The 20,369-nt window shown below is 45.4% G+C and overlaps 1 pseudogene; it reads right to left on the minus strand.

The window, feature by feature from the left end:
- Positions 1 to 203: 203 nt before the first annotated feature.
- On the minus strand, positions 204 to 20,000 carry LOC119299169 (annotated as a pseudogene).
- Between the last annotated feature and the right edge of the window lie 369 nt (positions 20,001 to 20,369).

Consider the following 20,369-nt stretch of genomic DNA (forward strand, 5'->3'; position numbering starts at 1 on the left):
AAGAGTGTGTAGCATTATAGTTTGGCCTAATTTAATATTTTAAAACACCAGTGGCAAGCTTACAAGGCTATATATATATTCTGACATTGAACAACACTTATGCCAGGAAACCACTTTTGTACCACGTTCTTTCACATAAATGTCATACGTATATGGTATGTAATCTAACAAAGATCATACATCACCGCAGTACCGGGCAGATCCTAGAACACCTTGTGTGCCAACTTCTGTATGCCTGACAAAAGAACATTAATATGATTAATAAGTAATACATATTATATTAGAAGTATACCAAAGGTAGAAAAAAGAGTGTCCATTCATGTACCTAAAAAGAGGTTGTAAATGACCTCGTGGGCAACCTCTATCTGGATCCAAAGAAAAATACAAGTCAATAACCTCCAATATGCCTTAGTATTTGCGTGCATTAGTTTTGGGAAACAAGTTAAAGCCTATTTTTCCGGCTACCAAGCTAACAAGGTAAGCTTTTTTAATATTGTACATCATGTTGTTATAAAGGATAGGGCTCCTCGATAAACTGGGTTCTTAGGTATAAACAACTACAATTTCCAATTATAACCAAGGAATGATGTATGGCTGTGCTTCTAGAGTTCTGATACTTAAAATATATTACTATCTGAGAACTGAGTGTCAGTTAGTTAGCTAGCGGTATCTACACTCGCTTAGCTCACCCAGATTCGAGGCCTGGCATCTTCTAAATAAAAATGGCACAGGTGTTGTGCCTATTGATGAGTTAAAAATATTACAAACTTGAAGGGCACTTTGGAGAGTTCTCATTAGATCAATTGACTAGATACAAAGGTTTTAATATACCCTCTTGGTCCAGTTGAAATGGCTATTAGCGTAATCTATTTGAGAAACATGGTATAGTAAAGAAAGGTTTTGAAAAATACTTACAAAATAAGAAGAATATGTATTGTATTAGACCATCTCTGGTGCGGGTGAAAAGCGATTCAAAGGGGCAATCGAATCGACTCCATACACTAGAGCAGTGGACCCTAGTGATAAATTTCTAGAATTGTACCAAGAAGTTGGCATACAGTGGTGGGCCCTTGTGGAAGAATCACGGAGAGAAGGCCGGAGAGAGAGAGAGAGAGAGACAAGAAAAGGGAACGAAAAGTTTGTTCTCACCTTTGTTTTTTTGGTCTCATGGTTCTTCATCTGCCGAGGCCGGTCTTGACTGTTGGTCCCTCGCTGGACATCCATGCGAGCTACACATTAAAGAAGAGTAGAAATGGTTAAGCAGAGTAGGAGAAAAGATGACCAAAGATAGTGCTGCACAATGTTTAAAAGCTAAAGCTTTGTAGTAATATTTAATCTTGCTATTTCCTATGTTGTGACCAATCAATATTTGTTGTACGAAGCCTATTAGAGTTATCATGTGTCAACTCTATCATTATAGTATAGGAGATCTCTTTTTTTGCGGGAAATGGTATAGGAGATCTCTAGTACTACCGTTTGGTAGAAAAGCGTATGCCTCATTAACTTAGGTGTGTGCTTCCCTTGCTTCTTTCTTTAAAAGAAACTATGGAAATGAAGATGAGGGCAAATTGTCTAGGTAACTATGTTTGCTACAGAAAGATGAATATCTTTTACACAATACTTCAAAAGAACAGATAAAAGCTATCAAAAGATAAATATAGAAATCATTACTAGTGTACCTTCACAGTGGTTGTAACCATCACCAATGTACTTCACACCTTGAAAAACTGGACATTCACAAATTGTTCCAGTGGAGGTGTCCTATATGTGCACAAAACAGCATACATGAAGCTAAACAGACCAAATATGTAGCACATGAAGTAACATAATCTTGAGAAAAATAGAACAGTAGAACATGTACCTTGCATGCAGTCACGTTAGCAGCCATATCTTGCCAGCAACCACCATTGTTGTCCAAGCATTGATTGGTTTGTATGTCTTCTTCTTGATCGGTAGACAATTTACAATGAGCTTACATCAATAGTTTATGAGAGGTGACATATAGGATTACGGGTGATATGGTGTAGACTAGAAATATATTATCTACTACCGCCATAACTAAATATATAAGCTTGTTGCGTTCTATACCTTTGTATAGATTAGTGTAATGTCTATAACATTATACCAGTCCATTCCAGGCTGCTATTATACATGTTCAGAACCCTGGTTTGTACCACTATACATGGCATAATGCATAGGTGAGTTAGTGAGCTACAATTTGGGAACTTAACAGAAAAGTGACCTTTCGCCATGGGTCTGGAATACACAAGGGAGGGGTTTATGGCCTTGACAAACACACCGCAAGATGAGAGGGGGTGGGCAGTGGGAGGAATGACGGAAGCAAAGGCTAATATTTATCGCTAGGAACTCATTTCTACATGGACTCAAGACTCTTACAAACTTAAGATAAACTTCCTAACATAAGTACATAACCGTCATCCAATCCAAGAACTCCCTAACTCAACTTGCAAGCAATCTAATCTTAAGGATAAGTATCAGCAAGGCTGATCTGGGGAGAGCAGTGAGGGTGGTATGTGGTTTCCAATAGTGGTGCCGCACACCTTAAGGTATGTGTATGATGACCATCTTAGCCCCATGGGCTCCTGGTCCATAACACTACTACTTACATATTAGTACACCTTGAGAAAGAATCATGGGAACCAAAAAATCAAACCTTCATTTTGAGCAAATAGACGGTTCACTATTTTCTCGAAAGCTGGCGCAGAGAGCTCTAAGAACTGCTCCTTTTTCAAGTTTCCCTAAGAAATAAAGATTCAATAAGATGTTAAGGCTCACCAGTCAGCACACCTCATGTAGCTATTCCGTATTTATATTGGAGGGACGAACACTGACCTCTGTATTGTCTATTTTTGATTACAAGTGTTGGTAACATAGTAACATCACTGTGAGAACCCTTGCCAATCTGTGAAAAATAGAAGAAGATGTTGCATTCGGAACTTGCTCGGTAAACACAAAAGCTAAGATAGTGCTCAACTAGTAACCTGTGCATCTTGCTCATCTTTTAGCACAGGATGATCCTCGTCCATGTCAGGATCACCAACACACATCTCAACTGCTTTTTGACTAAGGCCTGCAAAACACATACACATCACCAACATTAGTATAAGTTTATAACTGCACTGCAATTTGAAACATAGAGTGGCTGGTGCAACATTTGCATACCAAGTGATCTGATTACTCCGGAAGCACATTCATGAGTGTACATCTTTTTCTTCATTGGGCACATAATAGAAAAATGAGTCACATAGTCCCACCATAACCAAGGCTTCCCAGTCTTCTTTGAAACTTTGAACACACAAATTTGATATAAATTTTGAATCACCACATCTCTCCCATTGTACCCTTTGCTGGAACCTTGTTCCGGGTCTGGTGCACAATACCTCCCATGGTTGATACATTGGGACTTGCACTGCTTGCTTAAGACAAAGTTCTCTGGGCAATACCAAGTAATGTAATGAGGAGTGAACTGCGTGTAGCCCTTCTTCTCGAGTGTTTGCGCTACACCTTTGAATCTCTTCAGGAAATCAACCTGGTTATCGCATTTTGGACCACATTCATCAATACTATTTGTCCAAAATTCATACTCAGCACGCTCATTAGGGTACGGTCGGGACTCCCCCCAGTCCAAGTTAACATTAACCAAGTCGCCATTATCCATTGCTTTCTTGAGACTGTCCCCCAGGTTTTTGGTTATTAGTGCCGAAGGAATGGTGATATCCTGTAAAGCATCTGTTTTGCTTGCGCTTCTGCTTTCTGCTCCTTCTATTGCAAATAATGGCTCAAGTTTTGTATCAGCAACAAGAACTGCTGCTGCTCCGGCTTTCTGCCCATTCCTCACCTTGGTTGCGAAGAAACACTCTGTTCAAAGCAACCGTGTTGTATCATTCTCCATCCGGTCATAAGTAGATGTAGTGAAAAATGTAAAGGTCGAGTATGCATATATATATATATTAATGCATTGGTTCACAAAAATGAATATAAAATTGTAGATTAGTAATAGTATCAGTATAATTTATTGGAATGCTATAATGCATTGACTGGTTATAGTTAGGATTATCACCAACAACTAGTGAAATGGACAAATCACCACACCAGTCATGGAATTTTGACGAGAGGAAGGTAGATACATGTATGAAAAGACTAAACCGACAAGGAATATTCAAGTTGGCCAGATAGCTACTCCTTCCATTTACACACATTTCATGTTTTGGAAAATGACACGGTGTTTAAAGTATAGCTTTGACCATTACGTTCACTAAAAAATATTCATAAATTAAAAATGCATCAAACACCATGTCACGTGCAAGTAAGAAAGCTATAGATTATATACCATATACACGGTGTTGGCACACAACTCCTGCATCGGTCCACCAATCACGTGCAAGTGACCAAACATATGAGAAAGAAAATATGGGTTCAAAACGGGCACGCCTGGTCATTGATCGGACGCATCCATGGGGGGTCATATTTGCCAAGTCCGGCTGTAGATGCTCGACTGTAGATGCTCTAAGGTTAATAACGACATTGTCCACTATATCCAAAGAAGGGACTGCGTCAGGTGACTCTTTGTCACCTATCTTTTTAAGCATCGTTCTAGATGTGTTGAAACTGCTTGCTGCGAGATAAATGTTTCGGCTGGGCAGCCAGTGTTAGAGTTGTGTCGAATATTATTGTACAAGTTAGGTTATAGTTGGACTTGGAGTCGTACGGTGTGTAAACAGGATATGGAGTCATGTTCAAGTAGGACACTTGTATCTTAGGCCTCTCATATATAACGAGGGTAGACACACGATGTAACCTATGCCAACGTAATAACACGGGCACGCGAGGGAGCCGGCGGCGTGTGCCGGCACCCGGGCGGCCGGGGTGCGGTATTGTAGCGGTGTCATGGGGGAGGAGCACCCGTAGTCATGCCCCCGAGGATGTAGCCATGATGGTGAACCTCGTTAACAAATCTCGGTGTCGTGCCTCGTGTGATTGCTTGGTTCTCGGTAGATCGACGGAGCGCTTCGGATTTATTCTAACAAGTGGTATCATGAGCAAGGTTTGAAGAGGTCGCGATTCCGTTCATTCAGAGGAAGGAGGCCGAACCGTGAGTTGATTTCGTTCGTCATGAAACGGCGTTTGTGGGCATCAGCAGAATCGGTGGCGGCAGAATAGCAATCGAAGCAGCAGCGGTTCTCAGCGCCGTCGGCGGGATCGAAGCCGCGCCACCCGCGGCCGGTACAGGTGGCTACAGCGCATCGGTGGATGCAGCACACGCGTGGCGGCGGCAGTGCCGAATTGCAAGGCAGCAGATCCGATCGAGGGTATCGGATACGTGCAGTGGCGGCGGCTTCGGAACGTGTGTCGGCAGGAGACGTGTGGCGATCGGCGAGCAAGGCGCGTATTGCAGGGCATGCAGCCTGGCTAGAGGCCCAAAGTACAGACGCGGAATCAAGGCCCAAATCGCGTGAGGCCTATGTGCGGTTGTGACGGGAAAACTCAGGTGGACTTGTGGCTTGCAAGGGAGCTTGACGGCATGTCTAAAGTGCTGGAACGCACAGGGAAGCCAAGGCATGGTCAAGAGGCACGTGAGAAGCTGTGAGGGGAGATTTGTTTGAGAGAGAAAAGGCACGTACATGCAGGCTGGAGGCAGTCAATCAGCGAAAGTATTCATCAAGGGAAGAACCCATCAAAAATACGCTTTGGAAGCAGTTACGAAGGGCATCAAGTGTTGTGTCTAGAAGCAGTGCAATACGTGGAGCATGGCTTGGATTAAAGGTTCTATATTTGCGATTTTGCTTGGTGCACTTCGGCACATGCACGGGAAGTGTTGCAGCTTGGTTACTTTTTCATGGGTCGACCGTATGGTAGACAAGGATGGAAATTTTTTGTTGGCACAACAGGGATGTTTGAAGTCATTGACAGAAGTAAAGCAAACTAAGATGGAAGTATCATGTGATGGATGCGTTTCAGGGAAGATGATTGGGGAGTCTGGAGTGTGACGTGACAAGGATCATGCATACACATGGCGTCAAGGCAATGCACGGAGATGTGCGGAGGCGGACACGGCGCAGGGTGGAGCATGGTTACAGTCGGATAATTTCGGCTGGGTCGGACTGGACAGTCTGGCGGATCGACGTGGATGTTGGTCAAAGCAGAAGACGGTGGTGATTTCGACGACGACGACATAGGAGCGTGATGCTGATGGTGACCGACTTCTGAGGCATGGAAACACGTGGTGCGGGCCTGAGGGCTTGTGCGGCTTCGACAGACTATGGCACAGGGTTGATTCAAGGCAGTGTACACATGAGAGAGCTTGAAGTCGACGGAGCGCGGGGTAGCAAAGGCGCAGCTACATGGAGTCATGTTGAAGGTGGAGCTGGAGTTGATGGATGACTACACTCTAAGCTGATGGAGGGGCTACGGCGTAAATGCATGGAGAGTCGAAGCCTATTTCAGCGGGATAGCGAGAGACACGTGGATCGGACTGGGGGCCAATGGTCTGATGGAGACATGATACTCGGCATCGGTCAGTGATGATCAGTGGTTCTCTGCAGTGGGGGGTGAGTCAGTGTGGGATAGCTACCCGGGAGACTCGACCAGGACAGCAGAGGCTCGACGTGGTGATAGCGGCGAGGCATGCGGTAAGCACGGGACACAGCGACAGACCAAGGCACTAATGGTGAGACGTGGTCAGACAAAGTGTGCAGGGGTGCTGAAGCAGTGTTGACGAGTAGCAGATTCAAGTTGGTGACTGGGTCTATCGGTGTCGGTTGATGGACAGGAGTTGACCATGGAGAATCTGAGAAAGTGGCGGAAAGTCTGAAATTGTCAAAAGCTGGGAGAGTACATGGCAGTATATTCTGTGGTGTTCAGTGCACATGGCAAAGTGCTGATGACAAGTACAGAAGGAGGCGGAGTGCTATAGCTATGGGACATGTCAAAGACTATCCGAGAAAAGGGTGAGACAACTGTGAATTTGACTCAGGGTGATACAAGGCGACGGTGAAAGTCCTTCAAGTTTCAGATAGACGGTCAAGAAAGAGCGGTGGCATTGAGTTCAGGTAACTCTTATATGTGGCGTCCAATATGCGAGTTGTTCATTTTCACGCAAACAGTGATCGGTGTGTGATGGTGTTGAACGGATTCTACGGAAGTTGGGAGCACAAAGTAGAGTAATGAGGAACTTAATTTTGCTCGAGGGTTGACTGTGAAGAAGACGAGAAGGGACTACAGTTGCAGGTGGAGTCACATGGAGTCTGGGAGTAGCAGCAGTGCTCATGACGTATCTCAAGTCCAATGTACATGGAGGTTCGACGCACGGGCGAATTCAAGGTGCTGAAGAATATTCGCCAAGGTGGAGTTTGTTAGAGTTGTGTCGAATATTATTGTACAAGTTAGGTTACAGTTGGACTTGGAGTCGTACGGTGTGTAGACAGGATATGGAGTCGTGTCCAAGTAGGACACTTGTATCTTAGGCCTCTCATATATAGCGAGGGTAGACACACGATGTAATATATGCCAACGTAATAGCATGGGCACGCGGGGGAGCCGGCGGCGTGTGCCGGCACCCGGGCGGCCGGGGTGCGGTATTGTAGCGGTGTCATGGGGAGGAGCGCCCGTAGTCATGCCCCGAGGATGTAGCCATGATGGTGAACCTCGTTAACAAATCTCGGTGTCGTGCCTCGTGTGATTGCTTGGTCCTCGGTAGATCGACGGAGCGCCTCCGATTTATTCTAATAGCCAGCAGTGCCTCATGTTGGTCACGCGAGTGTCACACAGTCTATCATTCCCATTTACGCCACGTCATACAAAAAAGGCTTTGAGCCACACGCGACTTCCTCAACCTTATCCGCACGTGAGTCTCCCCTGGTCACTAGTTCACTCATTATTTTTTTCCTCTCATAGAGAGCATCACCTCCATCCTCCCTCTCCCTCTCGCTCTCTGTCGCAAGCTCTCTTCTTCCATCTGCCGAAGCCGCGAAGTTCGATTAGGGGGTAGACCAGTCTGGTTAGGGGGAAGAACAATTTGGTTAGAACTGTTTGAACAACGATCTTCTCTAATGTGCAATCCATGTATTAGGGTGATCTTTGGTAAAGGGGTTTGTTCTACACATTGTGGTTCTGATCCTTCTACCAGTTGTCCCCTTCTACATGACATCATGCAATGAAGATCATCACCCTAGGCATGCACATTGTGATCCTACACATTGTAGTTCGGCAGTGTGTTGAGCCTAGTGTTCTTTTTAGCGCTCTACAGGCAAATTGGCCATCGGCAATGATGCTTTGGGCAGTTACTCCAAGGGCAAGGCTGTAGTACAATGTCGTGCCTCGAAGAGGCATTGCGGGAGGCCGACGAATGTTGGCCATTTCCATGAGAACATAGGTCCATCCCACTTTTGAAGGTGCTTTTAGAACCTAGGTTGGATCTACATTTGGTCTGTGATGCCTTCTATGAGTACATGGCCACCATCCCTCGGGATATCGTTCTCAGGACGAACACCACCTGTAGCTTGAGGGTGAAGCTTTGGGCTAACAATGGGAGGCCTGCTATTGATCAAGGGTGGGCCGGCTTCACCATATCTCACAAGCTGAAGATCGTGTACATGCTCACCTTCAAGGTCCTGAATGAGGATAGTTTCAAGGTGATCGTGTTTGACCTTTCCAGCGCTGAGGTGTTGATCAAGTGCGGCTAGCACGACCCAACACTTGCAACGATTGAAGAGTTGCAATGTCTTTTGGTTAGTCTGTCGGTCCTGAACTATGTTTGGTTGTCTTTGTGCTACTGTTATGTCTATTCGTGTGTGGTTGTGTGTGTTACTATGTCAGTTTGTTAATATGTGGTTTGATCTACGTGTGTTAAAATCATTTACTCTTTGTTCCTTACTGTTGATGTGCATGACTATGTGTGTTGGTAACCTCATCACTAGAAAAAGAGGTTACCGCATTGCATGTCTTGCATGTAACCAAATAGTAGCTGGTTGCATTGCAATCAAAGTCGTGTGTCTGTTTTCGGCCATGCAGCTTGGAGCTTTGTGGGTAATCAAATGCAATGCAGAACATGTTTACTACTTGTATTTGCTCAGCCAGTCTGAATCAAGTCACAGAAAAAGGAACGGGGCCTAGAATCCATGGAGGAAATCAAACACATCATTACTTCTATTTTTTGAAAGGAGGTAAAAGTTTTGCCTCGTTCATTAATTAAGAGGAGAAACAAAGTTAAGGTTTGTGCTACAACACCTGAAGCAAAAATTCTATTCTCACTACATGATTGATCCCAATTTTTGCACCAATAGCTACCCAAGTTAGTGCCTTAGACTTTATACTTGCGAGGAAACCCGCCAGAGGGGCGCTTTGAGTTGGAAGATACGAGCATTCCTTTCGTTCCAGAGGGTCCGGGAGCCGAGCAGGGAAAGAGTGGCCATAGCCTTCCGATTTGGGACGATTGAGTTGGCAAGACCAATCCACCAATCTTTGATGGAGCGCGCCAAGTGCCATTACTTCTATTGGAATGTCTTGTTCTCATCAACACACCTCTTACTAGTGTACTCACTATTATCTTATACTTCTTACATGTCCAGTTTCTTCTTAAACTTTTTGTTGCATCAGTTTTAGGTGAGGTCCCGTTGAATATTGATCTCCATTTCCGGAAAAAAAGAATATTGAGCTCCATCAGGCTCTTACTAGAAACTAATAAATGCGTATGTGCAATGCACATTGATGTCAGGCATAAAATTAATTACATATTGATATCATACATAATTGCACGTTAATATTAGGTAGGGCATCAATCACGCGTTAATTACGAGGATAGTCTATATTTGGTATGTTATTAATTGCACACTAACATGTTGAGCATTCCCAATTGGAGCAATATAAGTCATTGGATTGACATTGGTTGATGGCTGAGATTTATTGGATCTGTGTCTTTAGTCTTTTTATATTGATATAAGTATAGATATAGATAAGTGTGTGATATGCCTAAACCTGGTTAATACGTTGATGTTGATCAACCTAATACATGAACCGGCCTCACGTATACACAGCCGCCTCCTCTCCAAAGAAATCAGGGGTTTTCTTTTTGACGTTGGTCCGCCTCGTCTCCGTTGACCTTAGGGACATGGGCGCGTGGTGGATCCTAGCCCTTACCGATGGAAGGGCTCCATCTTTAAATGTTCCTTCGAGTTTTGTTAGAATTTGTGTCATACTCAGGAACACGAGAGTACGGCGGCGGCTCCTTGAAGATGGAATAAGATTCTCCTCGCCAAGCCCCCATCCCGGTAGTGCACGGATTTGCTTTGATCTGGTCATCGTTCTTCCACGTTCATGCTATGCTACTCTTCATCAGCGACGGTTGTAGCTCTTGTGCACTGGTCCTATGGGGTCTTACCATGACGATTTCTCGACTATCTACTATAAGAAGTTTTGCCCGAGAACAACGAGGGAGGGGCGATGACAGTGGCGCGCCTTCGGCTCGCTTCAGTGCTTATAGTCGTCGCTAGATGGTGGATCAAAATGTATGTTTTTATTATTTCTGATATTTGTTGTGCTGTCATGATTAAAAATGAATAGACCATAAGTCTAAAAAAAGAAAGCCCTAACACAAAACCCTAACACATGAACCAGATGTCTTCCGCGGGAGTACTGCTGCCCCCTTTTCCGTCAAAACAGTATAAGCGGATTATCAATGATGGACATACTTTTCATAAGAAATTTATTTGAGGACTCAGAGCCCCATTAAAGATCAAACAAATGATCTGGTATATTTTTAACCTAATTTTTCAAAATGGAGGCAAAGGATTTTGTCTCATCTATTAATTAAGCAGAAGAGAGTTGCCCAGTTAATTAGTGAAAAACTGGGTGAAAACCATCACATACCGCTAAGCGGCACAGACAAAATACCCACACACACCACTCGAAGAGGACCTCATCGAGACAATACAACGACGCCATTGTCATCACTTCTCCCCTAAAGGCGTCATCACCATCCCAATCTCTGAGAAACCACTCCAAGTTCATCAAAGATGATCGTCAAACCAACCCTCACTAGAAAGGCCATGTGGCACATAAAGATCCGTGCCAGATCTCAGCCACCGTGACAAGACAACGTTGCTCCGACACCGACGGAGAGCTACGACGAAGAACCAGACAAGGCTGGCATCATGGAAAATCACCAAACAGACAACTTGCTACTCGTCATCGTACGCCACAGGGCCCTGCCACCGTAGTTTCGACTTCACAGCAACAAGCCCGTTGAGGCCATCCCACAAACACGTGCCGGAGAAGAGCCGACTACCGCAACCCATGTCGCGTCTCCTACATCGCTCCCCGCGACACCGTTTCCACAAAATCCTTAACGCCAACACCAACTCCATCCACAAGTCTCACTTTCCGGTGCCCAGCTCGAAAGATGAAGCCCCCAGGATAGGAAACGACACCAAAGTGACGCCAGGATCAAGAGTTTCCCCCAGAGCTGGGGCGACAACCAAATCCGTGCGGGAGGGGTGCGGCAGTGATGTCTCCAAGAAGGTCAACGACGCCCACATCCGTCACCATCACTGGTCACGACACATAGTCAAGACAGGTTCTTCATCCAAGCTCCACAAACACCCTTCGTCACACATCAACTGGCACCGGTGCGGGCAAGACCACCAACCACCACCACCCAATATTCCCGCTGACGAAGAAGCACCTAGATCCGTCGCAACCAGCCGCACCTCGCAGAGGCCACCGACAGCCAAACTCCAGCACGAGGCGCTAGAATCATCAATGGTCGACCGGACGTACGACAAGGAGTAGAGGAGCATTGCCCGACACAAGAACTGTCATGGTTTCGGGCAGCAGCCATACATCAGGCGCGCCGACATGCTCCACGCACACCACCTCGCGCCTGTTGGAGACCAGATCCGTTGCACACGCCACATGAAGCAGCCCTTCCGAGTCATCCTGGTCACCGAGCCGCATCGCCCGAGCTGCAATGTCGTCGGAGGTGCAGCATCCTGACGAGCCACCGCGTGACCATCAGGCCCCTGAGGCTCAAACGGACTTGAAGAGCACCCCGTGCCTCCTGCGCGGCCTCATCCAAGCCACCGAAGCATCGCCACACTGCGAAGCGAGCCACACTAGGTAGACCCGCGCTGGCTGGTGTCAGGACCCACTATATTTCGGAGTATGAACTAGGGTTCTGAGGAAGGAAAAGGGGAAAAGTTCGCCCAGATATGAGGACATTTGTATTAGCTGTAGTTTTGCTTAGCCAGCATGGCAATTCAAGAGAAGATTCGATAATGAGGACGGCCACAACCCGGCTCCCTTTATAGGTGTAAAGTGCTCACGGCAACAACATGAAAAGTAACAGTAACGGCCTGAAACGGAACACTTACGATCTAACGGCTAGCGATGAGCATATTTAAGTGAGGCGTGATCCCAACCGTTCTTCTTCTGAACCCAACTGATACGGTTAACTGAAGAAATACCGCACGCGCTTCAGTCCTAACATTGCTCCCCCCTTAAGGCTCGACGTGTCCTCACGGTGTAGCTGCTGCTTCTCGCCACGCGCGTGTAGTGTTACTGAAGAACTCCGGGAATGTATACTTGATAAAATCTGTGTCTTCCCAAGTCGCCTCTGTTGATGGTAAGTTGATCCATCTGATAAGCCACTGTACTACCGGCATGTTCTGTCGAGGAACTTGTCGAACCTCTATAACTTCCGCTGGTCCCACTTTGACTGTGCCATCTTGGTTGACTAGTGGCAGATTAGGATCAGGTATTGCTTTGTCCCCAATGTGCTTCTTCAACTGGCTCACATGGAACACTGGGTGGATTTGCACCTCGCTCGGTAACTGCAACTTGTAGGCTGCATTGCCCACTTTCTGAATGACCCTAAAAGGGCCATAATATCTGTTTTGCAGCTTCAACACACCCCTGAATCCAAATGCTGCTAATCTGTAGGCAGCCATTTTTAAGTAAAATGGGTCTCCCACCTGAAAACTTCTTTCAATTCTTCTAGTATCTGCATATTTCTTCATCCTGTTTTGGGCCAACACCAGATTATCTTTGAGTTGCTTTAAGATCTGTTGCTTGGCATTTAAGAAGTCATGTGCTTCTTCATCCTCAGGCCCAGGAATGGCCAATTCTGATATGAGGGGAGGGGGAAATCCATATAGGGCCTGAAATGGAGACATTTTGATTGCAGTGTGATAAGTAGAGTTATACCAAAATTCTGCCAAGGAAAGCCAGGATAACCACTGGTTAACACGCTCAGTCTGGCCATCAGTTTGAGGGTGATAGGCAGTACCGTATCTGAGGTCCACTCTCAGTGCAGAGAAGATGTCTTTCTAGAGTTGGCTAGTGAAGATTCTATCTCTGTCAGATATAATGAGCTTTGGAGGGCTATGCAATCTAATTATATTGTCCACAAATGATTGAGCAACACTGATTACTGAATAAGGGTGAGACAGTGGTATGAAGTGGGAGTATTTTGTAAACCTATCCACTACTACCATGATCACATCCTTTCCTTGTGATTTGGGCAATCCTTCAATAAAATCCATGGAGATATGCTGCCATGCCATGTCTGCAACAGGTAAGGGTTCTAGCAGTCCAGGTTGCAAACAGTTCTCATGCTTGGCTCTTTCACATACAGGGCAAGCAGCAATGAAAGCTTCTATGGCTGCCTTTAAACCAGGCCAGTAGAAGATGCTTTTTACTCTGTGGTAAGTTGCTCTTCTCCCTGAGTGGCCACCCACAGGAGAACTGTGCAAAGCTGCAAGCAACTTGGACTGTAAGTCAGGGGAATTGCCCACATAAATTTTTCCCTTGTACCTTATAATTCCAGCTACTAGAGAGTAATCTGGCAACCTGTTATCCCCTTGAAGGAGTAGTTTTTCCAGGAGCTGCAAGCTAGAAGGATCTTGCTGATAACTTGCCACTAAATCTGCTGCCCATGTAGGAGTAGTTGTAGAAATAGCCATGCATTGAGGAAGAACTCTTGATAGTGCATCAGCCACTTTGTTATGAATACCCTTTTTGTACTGGATTGTGAAGTTGAACTCCAACAACTTCATCATGAGTTTGTGTTGAACTCCTTCAGTGATTTTCTGATCAGTGATAAACTTGAGAGATTGCTGGTCAGTCTTAATGATCAACTCTTTCCCTAACAAGTAGTGCCTCCATCTTTTCAATGCTTCAAGTATTGCTAGGGCCTCTTTCTCATATGTAGACATAGCAACATTCCTAGGGCATAGAGATGAACTGTAGTAAGATATTGGTCTGCCCTGCTGCATTAGAACAGCTCCAATTCCCTTACCTTAAGCATCAGTTTCCAAGATAAATGGTTGAGAAAAATTTGGTAGGGCCAACACAGGAGCAGAAGTCAAGGCTTGTTTCCATTGTTGAAAAGCTTGTGTATGTTCAGACAACCAATGAAAATTTCCCTTTTTGAGCAAATCATGTAAAGGCCTGCATATTACACCATATCCTTTAATAAATCTTTTGTAATATCCAGCTAGCCCCAGAAAACTTCTAAGTTTTGTGATATTCTCAGGAACAGGCCACTCAGCTATGGCAGAAATCTTTTGTGGGTCTGTGGCCACTCCTTTTGCAGAAATCACATGCCCTAGATATTCCACTTGTGGAACTGCAAACACACACTTGGACATTTTGGCATACAGTTGATGTTCTCTTAAAAGTTCTAGCACCAACTTTATGTGGTCCAAGTGTTCTGTGAAGATTTTGCTAAAGATTAATATATCATCAAAGAATACCAACACAAATTTCCTCAAATAAGGTGCAAAGATGGTGTTCATTAATTCCTGGAAAGTGCCAGGAGCATTAGACAGTCCAAAGGGCATTACCAGAAATTCAAAATGTCCCAGGAATGTTCTGAAAGCAGTTTTGTGTATATCCTCAGGATCCATTCTGATTTGGTGATAGCCAGACCTCAAATCCAGTTTGGTGAAATAGTTTGCCCCATGCAATTCATCCAAAAGGTCCTCTATAACAGGTATAGGAAATTTGTTTTTAATTGTAAGAGAATTTAATTTTCTGAAGTCTATGCACAACCTCATTGATCCATCCTTCTTTTTTACTAATAACACCGGAGCTGCAAAAGGACTTTGACTGTGTCTTATGAGATGTGCAGCCAACAACTTTTTGATCTGCTCCTCCATTTCCCTTTTCTGGTTTTGAGGCACCCTATAAGGTCTGACCTGTGGTGGAGTAGCACCATCCACCAAGGGAATTTTGTGGTCCAAGGCCCTATGGGGAGGCAATGATTTAGGTTCCTCAAATAGGTCAACATACTCCAGTAGTAATTTCTGTATTTGTGGAGGAGTTTTAAAATCCTCTGGTGTATCCATGAGTAAGTTGTGTATTTGACACAAGAAAACTTCAGGTCCTTTATCCAACAGTTTCTTTACTTTCTTAACAGGCACTTCCTTCACACTGGCTGGAGTAGTAAACACTGCTGTAGATACAATCTGCTTTCCTCCATGAGTGAAACTGAATTGTTGTGCAGGAATATCAAAAGAAACAGGGCTCACAGCAGTAAACCAATCATATCCCAGTATTGCATCATGACTTGGTAAAGCCAGAGTTCTAAAATTGTGTGAGAGTGTCATTTTAGAGATCTGAAACTGACAGTTAGGGACAACTGCAGTAGATGTCAATATGCCTCCTCCAGCTACTGCAATTCTTCTAGGTTTGACAGGTAGCAAGTTGCAATTTGCCTTAACAGCAAAATCCTGATTTATGAAGGATGTGGTGCTACCTGAATCCAACAGTGCAACTGCTCTTTTCCCATTGATATGAATGACCACTGTAGGTGTTGGCACTGCCAGTTGCTGTCCCATTGCAAAAGCAGATATGAACATAACTTGATCCCCTTAAGTTGCTTGCTCTGTCTGTTCTTCTAACAGTTGCTCCTCCACATCATAAGTGACTGGCTCTTCTTGTTCCTGCTGCATTGCTTGAACATTAGGTACTAATTTACATTTATGCCCATGTACCCATTTGTCACCACATCTCCAGCATTCCCCCACTTTACTAATTTTCTGAGCAGTACTAACAGGAATTTCAGTGTGTCTGACAGGAAGTTGCTGTTGTGCAACAGGAGCAACATTCACTTTGGGAGGGTAACTTGCATTGTTTTTCTGATAATATTGTTGTAAGGAACAGTTGTCCTTTTTGCATTCACAGCCACTGGTGGGTGACAAGGTTCTACATCCTTAGCTAACCAATATGCATCTATAAGAGTTTGTGGTCTCAAGGGTCTGATCTGGAATTTTATTCCTTCTCTCAAACCATTGACATAACATCTTACAAACCAAGATTCTCCTAATTCTGGATTTTCCTCTTGGACATCAGCCATGAGATCTTCAAATATTTTAGTATATTCAGACACAGTGCTGTTGGATTGCTTAACTGAGTTGAATTTTTCAGTTAAGTCATAGGAACCTTGTGTAGAAAATCTCTTAGTGACCTCAGAGCAGAATTCTTTCCATGACACTTTTTTCTTTAATAAGCCTGATCTTCTGAGCCACACATCTACTTCACCAACAATGTATAATTGGGCCAAGGAAACTTTATACTCTTCTGGAGCACCAGACATTTGAAAGTACTTGTTGCATTGCCTAATCCACCCTACCGGATCTTCTCCCTCAAACCTAGGAAAATCCATTTTGGGTCCTTTAGTTATAAACTTCATGAACTGACACTGCATGTCCTGTTCATATGTTTTTGCATATCCTTGCCACAGCTGCTGATTTCTGTTTTGTTGGTTGTACTGCTGGAAAACAGGAGTATACGGATGCTGTCTAGTAGTGGTTGGGGTACCCAGGGGGCTTGCCTGCTCTGTTCTGCTCTGTTGTGCATATCCAGGAGGAACTGCTGGTTTGGTAATTCTGATTGGAGGTAGGTTGTGGAGTTGCAACTCTTCCAATTGCCTTGTTTTCTCTTTCTCTTCTTCCAGTTGCTTCCTTAGTTACTCTGTTCTGATTGCTTGCTGTTGTAGCTGTTCTTGCGACACTATTGGTGATTTAGGTCTCTGTTGAGAGCTGGAGGGTATATCAGTAGTATTTCCCTGTGTTGGGGCTTTTACCAATGCTTGTAACACAGAGTTGATTGTAGATAGTTGTTTTCCTAGATCCAGAACTACTTGTTCCACATTACCCACTTGTGTCGCAATTTCTCCTTGCTTGGAACTGATAGAGTGCACGTCATCATGCAGCTTTGCCATATCAGCCTGCATCTGAGCCTGGTCCTTTTGCATAATTCCAACATCATCTCTTACGGACAACAGTTCTTGCAGATATGTCTCGTCGATCGTCTTGGCCCGACCCATCACCTTGATCTGAAGAAGAGGGAAGGGATTTTACCACGGGTGAGACCGCAACCTTGCTCAACTCCAGATCCTGCCGCCGCCTCGATCCTCGCCACCAAGGTACACGGATCAGTGCTCAGACGCGGAATTTTACCAATTGAGCAGTGTGCTCAATCAACCGCTCCGGCTCGACTGATCTGTACCCGAGCAATTCACCGCCGCCAACGCCGTCGATCACTGCCACCGCGCCTCCATCGACACCAGAGAAGAGGGTGGGAATTGGGTGGGAATACTTGGAGGGGAAGATTTTCCGCCGGCCAGGAGACGCCTCTGCCAAGGAATCACTCGCTACTGATACCAATTTGTCAGGACCCAGTATATTTCGGAGTATGAACTAGGGTTCTGAGGAAGGAAAAGGGGAAAAGTTCGCCCAGATCTGAGGGCATTTGTATTAGCTGTAGTTTTGCTTAGCCAGCACGGCAATTCAAGAGAAGATTCGATAATGAGGACAGCCACAACCCGGCTCCCTTTATAGGTGTAAAGTGCTCACGGCAACAACATGAAAAGTAACAGTAACGGCCTGAAACGGAACAGTTATGATCTAACGGCTAGCGACGAGCATATTTAAGTGAGGCGCGATCTCAGCTGTTCTTCTTCTGAACCCAACTGATACAGTTAACTGAAGAAATACCGCACGCGCTTCGGTCCTGACAGCTGGGCCACCACGTGCCGCCACCATGCCTCTCCACGACCCCTTGCGCCGCCGCCGTGCGTCTGCACGACCCCTTGCGCCGCCGCCATGCCGCAATATAGCCCCCTTGCGATGCGGCCGTCCGGGGCTGTAGATCCACCTCGCGAAGAACTCCATGTAGCCAGATCTGCGATGTTAGAGCTTCCACGCGCGCCCGCGGCGCATCTCCAAGCGCCGCCCCTTGCGTGACCTCGTCGTGCCCCGAGTGCCCGCTGGGGTGGCCGTCCCGTGCCACCCCACCCCGTGCTGGAGGAGGAGAAGGCCCCGCCGCCGCCACGTCGCACGGGCTTTGCTCGGCGACGCCTGCCGACGGCGGTGAGAGGAGGCGGAGCGAAAGAGTGCGACTTGTGCGGCGTCTAGGTTTCACTCCTGGCTGCTCGCCGGAGCGACCAAGGAGCTCGCACCTTTTTGAACCTAAGGGCATCTACAATGCCGAGTGCTAGTGTAGGCGCCAGGATTGAATTCCTAGTTGATGGGGTAGTTGGGTGATCCAATCCTGGCGCCACGTACAGCATCGACACCAGAAAAGGAATCGAGCGCTAGCGCTATTTTCTAGTACGATGGAAGGCTGTGTGAAGCTGCCGGACCGGTCTTGTTAGCGCCTCCGTAATTAGCGTCTAGCGTTGTGACCAAAAGCGCTTAGATGGGCTTTTAATTTTATGAGATTTGTTTTATCATCTAGGCGTCTTGTATTGAAAATACGCTAATGATGCGGTACTTGAACAGAGGGGTTGTCTTAACCGGAGATAACTTTGAGAAGATGGCAAGGTTATATAAAGATGTTACTTTTGTGATAGTAATGGAAAAAGTTGAGCATTTATTTTTAGATTGCCCGTTTGCCACCCTCTATGTCGCATATAACTTACCACCACCTACAAGTATTACTTATACGTCCGAAAAATGTTGATGGAAATTCATCCTAAATTGAAGGTTCGGCCGAAGGTCTGCATTTTCATAACATTTTTAGCAGGACAAGAATTTCAATTTTTTTCATAGGTTATCTTTGTGGCTGCCGGCTAGATCTGTGGTCCTATCTACCGTCTGCGGAGGCGCGAACTTTCATGAATTACATGTACAACCATTGAAAGATGGTAGCAGGAGATATATTCAACTGATTTCAATAATGCTCAATAATAAAGATTAGTGTAACGCAAGAGGACGTGTAGCAACTTCGTACAAGTACAAATAGATTGCAGTTTTCTGCACCCCATATAGCATATAGCAATTCAAGATGGCGGTCTCCTAATAGGATAGATGGCTAGTGCTCTAGTTCTATTATTATGCCGGTTGTGGCATTGAGTTGTTTTCTTTCTTTATTTTGCTTCTTCTGCGAGCTATTTTGGATTTAAGACTCGTATTTACGAACCTTTTAATAATATAGCTGCATGCATCTTTTAGATGTAGAGGCTGAGGGATAACCTCCTTTTCCAAAAAAAGAAAATATAGCAATTCCAGATTATGTACAGTTCCAGACTATTTACCATCGCTTGTGTCTTATCTACGGGGAGTGTGAGCCAGCAGGCGATGAAAAACAGCAGTAGTATGAGATTAAGATCTTTTTTCCGCGGTTGAAGATGATAAATTTATACAGTATGAAATAATAAGAAAGAATGGACAAATTTACTTTGCCTTACCTCCTCTGTCGACGAGCAAGAAAACAGGAAGTGCGCCAGCTCGGCGAGAACGGAGAGAGATGCCATATTCATCGAAGTCGCCGCAAGCCTGCCCGTTGTGTCTTGGGTACACCACCACGCCAGTCATGGAGCCACCGTGATGCGGGAAACCGAAGTCGGCAATGGCAAAGTCGTATGTGGCCTCGAGCTCCGGCGGTGACATCACCTTCAGGCGGCTGTTCCTCCGGGACACTTCGGACTGCCCATGGCAGCAGCCCAAGATCGCAGCCCAGATGATCAGTAACCTCAGCATGTCGGCTGTGTCGATCGGATTGCAGAACTACTGGTACTAGCTACCTTCTCTTGTAAGTAACTAGATTCGGGGGATGGACGGAGAAGAGGACAAGAGACACGGCGGGGAAAACAGAGGAAGAGAGCGGCCGGCCGGCGGCGAAATGTCGGGGATGACAGCGATGGACGTCTTGGGAATTTCCGGGCGTTTCTTCTGGGGTGCGTTCATTAGCACAAGAAATTTGGAGGAACGAGAGTGTTTGTGCGGCAAGTAAATTAAGGAGGATTTTACGGTGTATTATAATACACCAAAGTACATGTATTATATGGCCGATCTAACGGATGAGAATAATTGGGTCTTTTTAAGTCCAAGGGTATTTTCGACCTAAAT

Source organism: Triticum dicoccoides, chromosome 5A (genome assembly GCF_002162155.2).
Source record: "Triticum dicoccoides isolate Atlit2015 ecotype Zavitan chromosome 5A, WEW_v2.0, whole genome shotgun sequence".
NCBI lineage: Eukaryota > Viridiplantae > Streptophyta > Magnoliopsida > Poales > Poaceae > Triticum > Triticum dicoccoides.